Genomic DNA, 10,513 nt, shown 5'->3' with positions numbered 1-10,513 from the left:
CACTGCCTCACTTTTGGTCTTTAGTTTAGCGTTCAACCTTGTGAGGAAGGCTTTAGGTTCTGTCCCCTTGCCGAGAAAATCATATTCTAAATAAAATGGTAGTTACTGCTAATGCAAAGCGCTTAGCAGTTTTAGGAGTATGACGACTTGTTCGCCAGTTGTCAGTATGAGCCGGGTAGGTTGTACTTCTGCTGGGTATTTTTGGCATTATACAAATGTAGTTCAGTGAGATAGCACTATAAAGACAGCATCACTTCCGTATTATCACAATGAGACAAACACGAACATACCGCAACCTCCCGTTCAAACATTCACCACACCTTTGTATCTCGCACACATGGTAGGCCGTCCTTAAATGATCATAGCTGTTGATAGGACGTTGAACGATACAAAACCAAATGATTGTTTGATAACTCAATTAAGCAAATTTCGTTAATATAAATATAGATAGTATTAGGTATAAGTTTTTAACGTCAGGATGTCTTTGGCACCTGCCGTTATAGTCGTGGGTAAATGTTGTTAATCACACATTTGTTTCCGGCTAACAACTTCTCTTTTCTGTAATACAAATGATATTCATCCGCAGCCACATATAGTTCCTATTTTAACACAGCAATTATTGACACGATTTGACCGATGGTTCCCGTGTTTGCTGCAATTACTTAAACTGAAATATGAATTTTCGGTGTTCTAAACTATTTTAGACTATAAATATAAACATTTTCCTCATCAGTATATGCAATTTTGTTGGCGTAGGATTACGTAGTTCTGTCTCAATCCTGCCTTGAAAACGAAAGTAAAAAAAATCAGTTTGATCGTCGTGGAAATTTACATGCGCCCACAGAGAAGCTGTCCACATGTCTTAGACTCATAAAAGCTGTTCATCCTGAGATCATATGCAGGAACATTTCATATAAGCCTAAAACCAACCGTGTTTACGTAGTCAAATGTTTACAAATCTATAGATAGTTCTGCAGCGAAACAGGGATAATTTCAGCTGTCACGTGATCATCAGCCAAAATGGCGGTTATGTCTAATGTAATTAAACCAGCGACCGTTCGCAGTTTCATATTTATGTGTATGTCGCTAGAATACGCAAGAAATGTCAACAGGAATTGATGGCAAGTTGTAACAAACTACAATGTCGTTTTTCATGAGGATTTTGTTAAATTAGATTATTATTTGTTTATTTGAAAGGAATCTAACGATTATGATCCGTGACTGATGTACCACAGTACTAGCATTTTGTTTGTCAAAACTGTAGGCCTATATATATGTCTCGTCGGACAGCGTAACCGACAGCGCGACCGTAGTTTTATATCGGAGGTGAAATATGCATTTTCGATGTTACTAGGGGTAATACAATAGGTGTTTGCTAGGCCTAATTAACATCTTATGGTATAGATAAAAAAAACTTAGGGTGTGTACATCTTGGATTATATCTCTGGTTGTACAGTACATGTAACTGTTAATAAACCGTCCTTCAGTTGATTTTTTTCAAGTTTACAAGCAGCTTTACTGATTCAGAAGTACATGTATATCAATAATCTTCCACAAACATTAAATAATTAGGTCAGAGAAAGAACTATACTCAGCTATTGGAAACTTTTCAGCAGATAAATATGTTAATCATACATGTTTTCTTTAATATATATATAATATGAATAACCAGATTAAGACATTTCATCTAATACAAATGTAGCTGTCTAACTATAAATTCAATTTTAATTTTTTTATTTTATGACCTCAGACCCTGACGTTTCTCAGGGCCTTTGGCCCTTTGATTAAATGTAACCATACGTATATATTTACATTCCTAATGTGATTTGCTGATATGAACATACCAAGTGAAAACAACAAACATATGACCATGAATACACTATGAAAACCGTATGAAAACATTGTCTCTCGTGCTGATTTTCCACACATAACATCAGAAAAATATCAATACGCTTGAAAAATAGTCCTCGTTTCATTTCCGTAAATTATGTTTTCTTTGTAATCTATTTACATAAATTAAATCTAACTTAACACAAATTATTGTATTCGATGTTATTTCATGTCTCTTTGTTTTAAATAACAAGCAAAAAATAAATAAATAAACTACTGCAAACTGCGGAGCGGAAGGACACGGTAAACGATGGTGCATAGGCGGGATCTCCCGGCTGTTCTAATAATTTGGCGTTTCGTCGTATACATGACAAATTTTTCTTTTTAATAAAATTTCTCGTTTTCTCGATATAAATTTTCTAAATCAAGGTTATGTAAATATATGAATTGAATAGATTTTTTAAATTTTCATTGCGGCTATGAATATCAGTAGCTAGCTACATATCCTCCGAGGCGCGCTACCGCGCGCCACGGGATATGTAGCTAGCTACTGGTATTCATAGCCGCAATGAAAATTTAAAAAAATCTATTCAATCCATATATAGTAACAGTGAAATATTATAGTAGCACTAAATTCTACTAAATCCAATGGGTTTTCGATTTGTCGCGAACATAACAATTCCACACATTCCGTCTGACTGTCATATTTTCCTATTTTGTCGTTGATTTTGAATAATGATTACGGTTTTGTTTTCGTCAGAATTCGTGTTGCATAGTAAAGAAAGTTTTATTGAGTGTAAAGGGAGTGAAACAATTCATTCGTTGGTGTTCTTGTTATAAGTCCCCTCCAGGTGAAACTTGAGGGTTTATAGGTTTCCTTTTTGTCCGTCTTTGTCGGCGCTGTACCAGAATTTCATTCCTTGAAGGATTTTGATAAATCTTCACACAATGATAAAGGACCATAATATCTCGAGTGTGGATGTTTATATAGTTAAAATAAAATGACAAATCCTTGACTCCTTTTTACAATTTCAATGTTTTTTATCACGATACAGGTTTGTTGCGTTTGTATATTTCAAGATATCTAATTTCAAATCCATTTAGTTAACACACAAATAATCAAAGAAACCATTTTTCATAAAGAAGTCGTGTTGACAGGAGTGGTAAACGGAAGTCACTCTGGTGTTATCTGAAAAGAGTACCACAAGCTCTTGAAGGAGAGCCAGTCCTTGGAAAACAGACTTCTGGTTTTAGTAAAAATCATAATCTCTTTTGGTAAATTTGCTTCAAGCATAACATCGTAATTGAAAGGATGTGTTATGATCTATTATATTCGTCCAAAGAATGCAAATGCGTCCCAGCTATGAATATAAAAGATGATGTCATTTTGGTGCCCGATCAATCTGACGGGCATGGACGGTTGTGACATCACAACATAGCGGTAGACAGGAGAATCAGTGTTGACGGCTGCCCACAGCGCCATGATGTCATTTCCACATCCTACACGTACGTCCGACACCATGGACGTGAACTGATGTCTGATCGACTCCTTACCTAGCGAATATAGTCTCAATGCCATTTTGGCAATATCGGTCCCAAATCGGCCAAGTTCACGTAAAACGTATGCATTGTATGTAGACTTATTCATTATGTCATTGGGAATACCTTCAGAGTCAATTTCGTTTGTAGTTGCACCTTAACTGAAATAAGTACCACATTAACTCAGGCCTCATCTACATTTGTATATTGAAAAGGCAATCCTTGTTCTCCTACCTTAAAGGTCATCACCGCAGTTACAGTTTTCTGATTAAATTAAACAAATGTCAAAATAAAAATTTCTCGTAAATTGTATAATTAAATGAAAATGAAAGGAAATTCCTGACTGATCCAAATCGTCGAGATGACGAGGTAATATGCAAATAAGACCCATCGATCCCATGATGCAGTGCGAAAGCTGATGTTCTGGTGTAAACAAAAATGGCCGAACAAAAGTGTGCTTGAAAGAAAACCTTACCAGAGTCCGCTTCTAGAAATAAAGAGAATGCAACACAGACAGTATCCCAAGATATTTTATACCTGCACCATGAAATAAATGTTGTTAAAAAAACAAAAACAAAAAACCAACAAGAGCTTATTGGAGGAAATCATTAAGCATAACCTCGCTTTCGATATAATCGTGTCACTCCCTAAAAAAGTATTTCTAGACTGCTATTTATGGGAACGTATTTTCTTGGTCAAGCTTTACACTAGACTGTTCAACAAAGTCAAAGAAAGAATGTGTGAAATATGATATTTGCTTCCGACAGTTTATTATTTGGGCAATGGCTACCTAGATATACATGTACACATACTGTGGTTACCTACATTAGGCCCATCTGGTGATGATACATCAATTTACATGTATCTGGGACATACTTATATACTTATTGTTATGACAAATGTCAACCACACTCTACCATTCCAAGATGAAGCGTTTACAAAATTTTAAAACGAAACGGAGAAATGCTTCATATTTTATGTGTCCACTTGTCCGAAGACGGTACAGTAATTAACTCGAGCAACATGGCTTATATTCTTGATTTGTAAATGTAGCATAGTATTAAATAGACCATATATAAATATTCCGATTTAAAACCTTGAAAAATTAATTGGGTTAGATGTCAAAGTACGGTGTACTATCATGTGTGTGTACCCTGTAATCATACCATTCCTAAAATCTACATGGAACACTAAGTACAGGATGACTGCACATTAAATATTTTATCTCTGATTTTCTTTTTTAAATGACCTACTTTATAAACACTTAGTTTCCATTACTCAGATTTATGTAAATATGTGTTACAGTAGGTGACATCAGGTACATACCGTACATGTAGATTTTTAGCTATTGTCACCGCTTTTGAGAGATGAGCACGCAACGCGCTTTCGTATCTCATTTGCAAATATAATTTTATAATAATTTCAATATCTTAAATCAGTGCATTGACGCAGAAAATAATTTGAGCCGCTCGTCAATTTGACGCTTCAAATTTTGACTAACACTAGTGCTGCATGTAAGTCCTATATACAGACTCACCAAAGTGTAGGTAAGCTATGGTCAGTGACCCCAAGGAGTTAATTATAAGAGTCAGCCAACTGTGAAACACTCCGACTGTCGCCAAATTGGGTCACAGGTGAATTCTCTAATTAACAACTTTACCTGAAGTGAAATTGTGTTATTTACAATCTAGATATATTTGCTAAGAAACAGTATATTTCAATTGATTTAAGAATGTTTGGATACAACTGCAGCCATTATCTCACAAAAATCGCCAAATCTCTCAGAACTTCAATTGAAACTTATAAATATGATTTTTTATAAAAAAAAAAAAAAAAAAAAAAGAAGACAGAGACGTATATATACTTATATACATATTGTGACTGTAATAACTGTAGAAACACAGATATATTAAATAAATTCTTGTAAAAACTCTGTCGTCTATATATCTTCACCGGAAATCGTTTTAATATTGATCCGAAATTGACTTTATATATTAAAATTGGAATGTAACAACTTTTTAATCATATCTGCACCGTGTAAATTTTTAATTTTTATAGCCATCTAACATTTGATGGTCTTATTCTAATTATTATATTAATTGCACAAATACATGTGTTTTTATGCAAAAGTAGTGTAACTAGATCTAGCTCAGTAGAGTTGTCTAGTCCGATACAAAGGATAAATACTTTATCTTTAAACCTACAGTCAAAGATGATTTACATCTAGTTAAAGTTATTATAAAGACAGTCTTAGGAAACTCTGGGTATATCTCGCAGGTGAAAAATGGAGGTCTATAGGTTAACACCCCCACCCCCTCCCCCCTCCCCTCCTCTCCTCACCCCTGCTGATACAGGTGTGACACCCTTTGATTACCTGGACAATTCAGGTATAGCCTCAGGAAATCTTTCAATACACTGGCCGGTTAGAGATACACAGATATGTCAACTCCCAGGTGTGAGAAATTAATCTGCATATATGGTAGAAATTACTTCCATAACTGTGAATGTATTAGGTGACTTAAAGAGAAGGATGGAGTAATTTGTATAGTTGAAATATGTTGAAAGTCGTATTGCCCAGTAAATCTGTATAACACACGCTATAATAGCAACAAAAATTGAATAAATATTTCATTCAGAAATTGAATCTAAGTAGTCAATCATATATAGTTCATAATCTTACTTATCAAGGTAAAGTAATAATACAAACTGGTAATTGCGTTGCCTTTGTATAATTTATATGAAATACCACATAAAACTGCAAATCACCATTCTACTGTGCCACGCACTCACTATTTCTTGCATATTATGTAATATGTTATAACCATGGATGATATATTAAATCATTATCTGTTATTCTTATTTTGTATTATACAAGTTCATGTGGAATTTGCATAATGAGGATGTTGGAATTATAAAACGTGTAAAAAAAAAAGTTATGGTGTAAACATAATTATGTATATCAAAATAAGATATTCTTAAAATTTAAATGATTTTAATACAGCAACCTTTGTGTTGATTATTGAATATTCTACCATGTTTGCTATGTAACGCCAGTTTTGATTGGTTAAAAACCATGTATTATTTTCCAATAACCCACGCTCGTGCCAATAATACACGCTCGTGAGTCACGGCTGTTACAATTTTAAATATCTAATATTCACCTGTTTCATAAAAGGTTACTATAGCCGAGTGGGCTAATGGGTTAGTCTTTCAATATATTTTTATCACGACGCGAGTTCGAATCCTACGGAGGCCCCCACTTTTTTTCTTTTTTTTTTATCCTTTTTTTTTTTTAATTTTAAATAAAAAAAAAGCCATATGATAGATGCTCTTGATCGTAGTACTGTATTGCCTGTATATTTCATCAACAAATAATGCAATACTCAAGAAATAAATTACAAGGTTTTCCCGGGGTTTCTTTGCTGTTTTTCTATTAGAAAGAGGTCGATCTCAGAACTAAACAGTACATGGTAGAATAGAAATAATCAACTTTGACTCGTGTATTGTTGCAGGATATACAACTCGGACTCGGATATTTTGCAATTTTAATTAATAACTCAGGCCTGCGGCTTTCGTTATTAATTTAATTGCAAAATATCCTCGTCCTCGTTGTATATCCTGCAATAATACACGAATAATCGTTAATTATTTCTTAAATATACAGGATATTCAAGTGTCTTTAATATTTTAATTTATGTCTTAATAATTATGCTATTTCAACAACATATAGAACTATTGAATTAATATTCAATTCAGACGGAAATCGGGCTATGACTCACGAATGATTAAAAAATAAACACCTAAAATTTTACATATGATACAGTTGTGCAATGAAGAACATATATTTGAGTCCATTCTCTGAAATTAATACCTATTAAGACCCCATTTTTAGCCCACCATCTGATTTTTAGCCCACCATCTCATATGTAGATTGCCCATAGTCCCTAGTTACAATGTATGCTTATTTCATTTTGGGACCAGTCAGAAAACAACATGGCCGACAGGCAGCCTTCTTGGATTTTGACAATTGAAGATTGTTATCGCTATTTCTCAGAAAGTACTAAAGGGATCTTTCTGAAGTTTCATATGTAGGTTGTCCTTGGTCCCTAGTTATGCATATTTCATGTTGAGGCCAATCGGAAAACAACATGACCGACAAGCAGCCATCTTAGATTTTGACAATTGAAGTTTGTTATCGCTATTTCTCAGAGAGTACAGAAGGGATCCTCCTGAAATTTCATATGTAGGTTCCTCTTAGTCCCTCGTATTGCATTTTGGGACCAATCTGAAAACAACATGGTCGACAGACAGCCATTATCGCTAAATCTCAAATTTCATATATACAATGTAGGTTCCCTTTGTACTGACCGTAGGCCGGTGGTTTTTTTCTCCGGGTACTCCGGTTTTCCTCCACCTCCAAAACCTGGCACGTCCTTAAATCACCCTTGCTGTTAAAAGGACTTTAAACAAACTAAACCAAACCAATTTGTTTGAAAAGTACTGGAGGGATGTTTCTCAATTTACACAGATTAGTAAGAGGAAGAGAAAATGAAGAGAAGATCAATCTGACATGGAATATATATAGATCTTTCAATGGTGGACGCCAAGATCCCTCTGGGATCTGTTGTTTCTCTCCATTTCGGTAATTCTAAGTCCGTTTCGGCAAATACCTCAAACCCACCAAACACCGTTGCCAGCTCCCGGTACTCTTCCTCATAACTCCGTCCCCCATTTTTTTTCGCAATTTCACGGCATTGACATAGAAAACAGATATAAATATTATGGAGGCATCGACCAAGCCATATATATGTGATCTTGGGTTGCCATTAATATATGTGTGCAAGTATAATTTTAGGTTGTTTGGGAGTATGCGTAGTCCGAGAGATTTCCATCAAACTAAGTAACAGGTTGACATGCCTTAACAGTTCGGCCATGTTCGATTGCCACTTTTGCAATCTTAGTAGAGTCCGACCAAATTCTTCATTCTTTAAGATTTAATTAATCTGATAGCGTTGAGAGTCGGAATAGTCTTTTCACTAAATCTTCTCAATACAATGACCAGGGTAAAACGCTTCAAAATGTTGCAGTGTCCGTCTGACATTCATTTTTACCTTGAAACTGCTTCACAAAATCAAAAGGCCTTAAATTAGTTACATTTGACTTGTGCGTTCATGTAATAGAAGTCAACAACATGTGTTGGAATAAGTTAACATCAACCATATTTAATGAAACAACTGTGTTCAAACGGCTTTTGGCTAACTAAAATGAATACAATGGACATGTGAGTTTGGTCAGGTCCAAACGTGTTATCTGTCAAATTACGGTAATGAACCAATTGAAGAACTGAATATCGACTTGCTCAAAAATAAGGGAAATCCTGTTTGTGATACAATTCCAACAGAAAAAAACGTGTAAAATATTGTCAACTGACAAAATCGCACAAGAGTTTTAGCGCTACAGTACTTACAGTACTTTGATTATATAACTAAGGCCAAATGTCAAAACAGGACACAATGTCCGAGTGTAATGCACTCTATTTCAACATCATAAACAGGTTTTGGGACCAGAAAAACCATATGCTATAGTGAATTTATCATATTTAACAGAGCAGTAGGATTACTGTATCATGTTCGCTTGTCTCTGATTTCAATACTGCACCGGTACAATGTCACCAACACGTACCTTTTATCAATGTTAAGTCATTACTACGTCCGTTGACGCAGGCGTCAAACGGAGTCTCCTTGACGACGTGTAACGGGAGCTTGGGATGACATATCCCGACTATAGCTACTGTTATCTCCCAACTTCTAGATGATCGTATAGGCCTAGTGGTTTGACGAGTAAAGAAGACCAGAAGAGTTGTATAAGGTTCGCTAACTCTAACGGAGATATTTATATACATTATGATGTTTACAAACACTAGGTTTGTCAGGTACTCAGATTTGTACAATGACACAGTAAATATAATAGACTCTAAATATAACTACTACAACAATGTTAGAGGATAACACGGCGAGAAAACTTATGACAGGCATCGTGTAACCTTTAACTTTCCAGGGCAGATTTACACTGCATGCGTAGAATGTCAAATTTTCAAAGTCAGGATTTTGATCATGTTGAGCAGCTAATACATTGTATACGTTAAAGAGTTTAACGGTGTCATGTTATTACCTCTATTTCATGAATCCAACATTAACTCCACAAAAATAGTACTCAAAGACACAATCACGATTATTTACATATCCATGCTTCATTCCGGTAACAACTCGGATTGAAAATGGCGGTCCGGTAAATACAGAAATAGAATATAAAGCAAAATCAAACGAAAAGCTAGTCTAGTTGCTTGGTACCTAATATTTGTTTCGCCTGATACACACATTCCGTACAACCAATATTTTAATGCCGTCATGTTCGAAATAGGTTACGTCAAGCAGTGGAATGATGCAGCAAGTGTTTGTGCCAAAGTGTTATTGATTTGATGTGAATTAGTGACTGGATTATTTAAATGGGATATATGATATCTAAACTGTAAGTACACACCATTATCATCAAGTTGTGACTTATGAACAAGTGATAAAAGTAAGGTAAAAGGTCAAGTCAGGTGTGGGTAGGTAAAAGGTCAAGTCAGATGTGAGATCCAGTCCAGTGGACAAGGGGTAAAAGTAAGGTAAAAGGTAAAGTCAGATGTGAGTAGGTAAAAGGTCAAGTCAGATGTGAGTTGGTAAAAGGTCAAGTCAGATGTGAGATCCAGTCCAGTGTAAAAGGTCAAGTCAGATGTGAGTAGGTAAAAGGTCAAGTCAGATGTGAGTAGGTAAAAGGTCAAGTCAGATGTGAGTAGGTAAAAGGTCAAGTCAGATGTGAGTAGGTAAAAGGTCAAGTCAGATGTGAGTTGGTAAAAGGTCAAGTCAGATGTGAGTAGGTAAAAGGTCAAGTCAGATGTGAGTAGGTAAAAGGTCAAGTCAGATGTTAGTAGGTAAAAGGTCAAGTCAGATGTGAGATCCAGTCCAGTGGACAAGTGGCAAAAGTAAGGTAAATGTTCTAGTTAATTATTTCAAGATAACTGATCCAGACAAGCGGTATAATGATACAGTATGTAATTATAATTATAGGAAAGCGTTTTATCATCTTCATTTTTTTCAATCCT

Source organism: Pecten maximus, chromosome 5 (genome assembly GCF_902652985.1).
Source record: "Pecten maximus chromosome 5, xPecMax1.1, whole genome shotgun sequence".
NCBI lineage: Eukaryota > Metazoa > Mollusca > Bivalvia > Pectinida > Pectinidae > Pecten > Pecten maximus.
The sequence above is the reverse complement of the archived record's forward strand: the minus strand, read 5'-3'. Positions refer to the sequence as shown.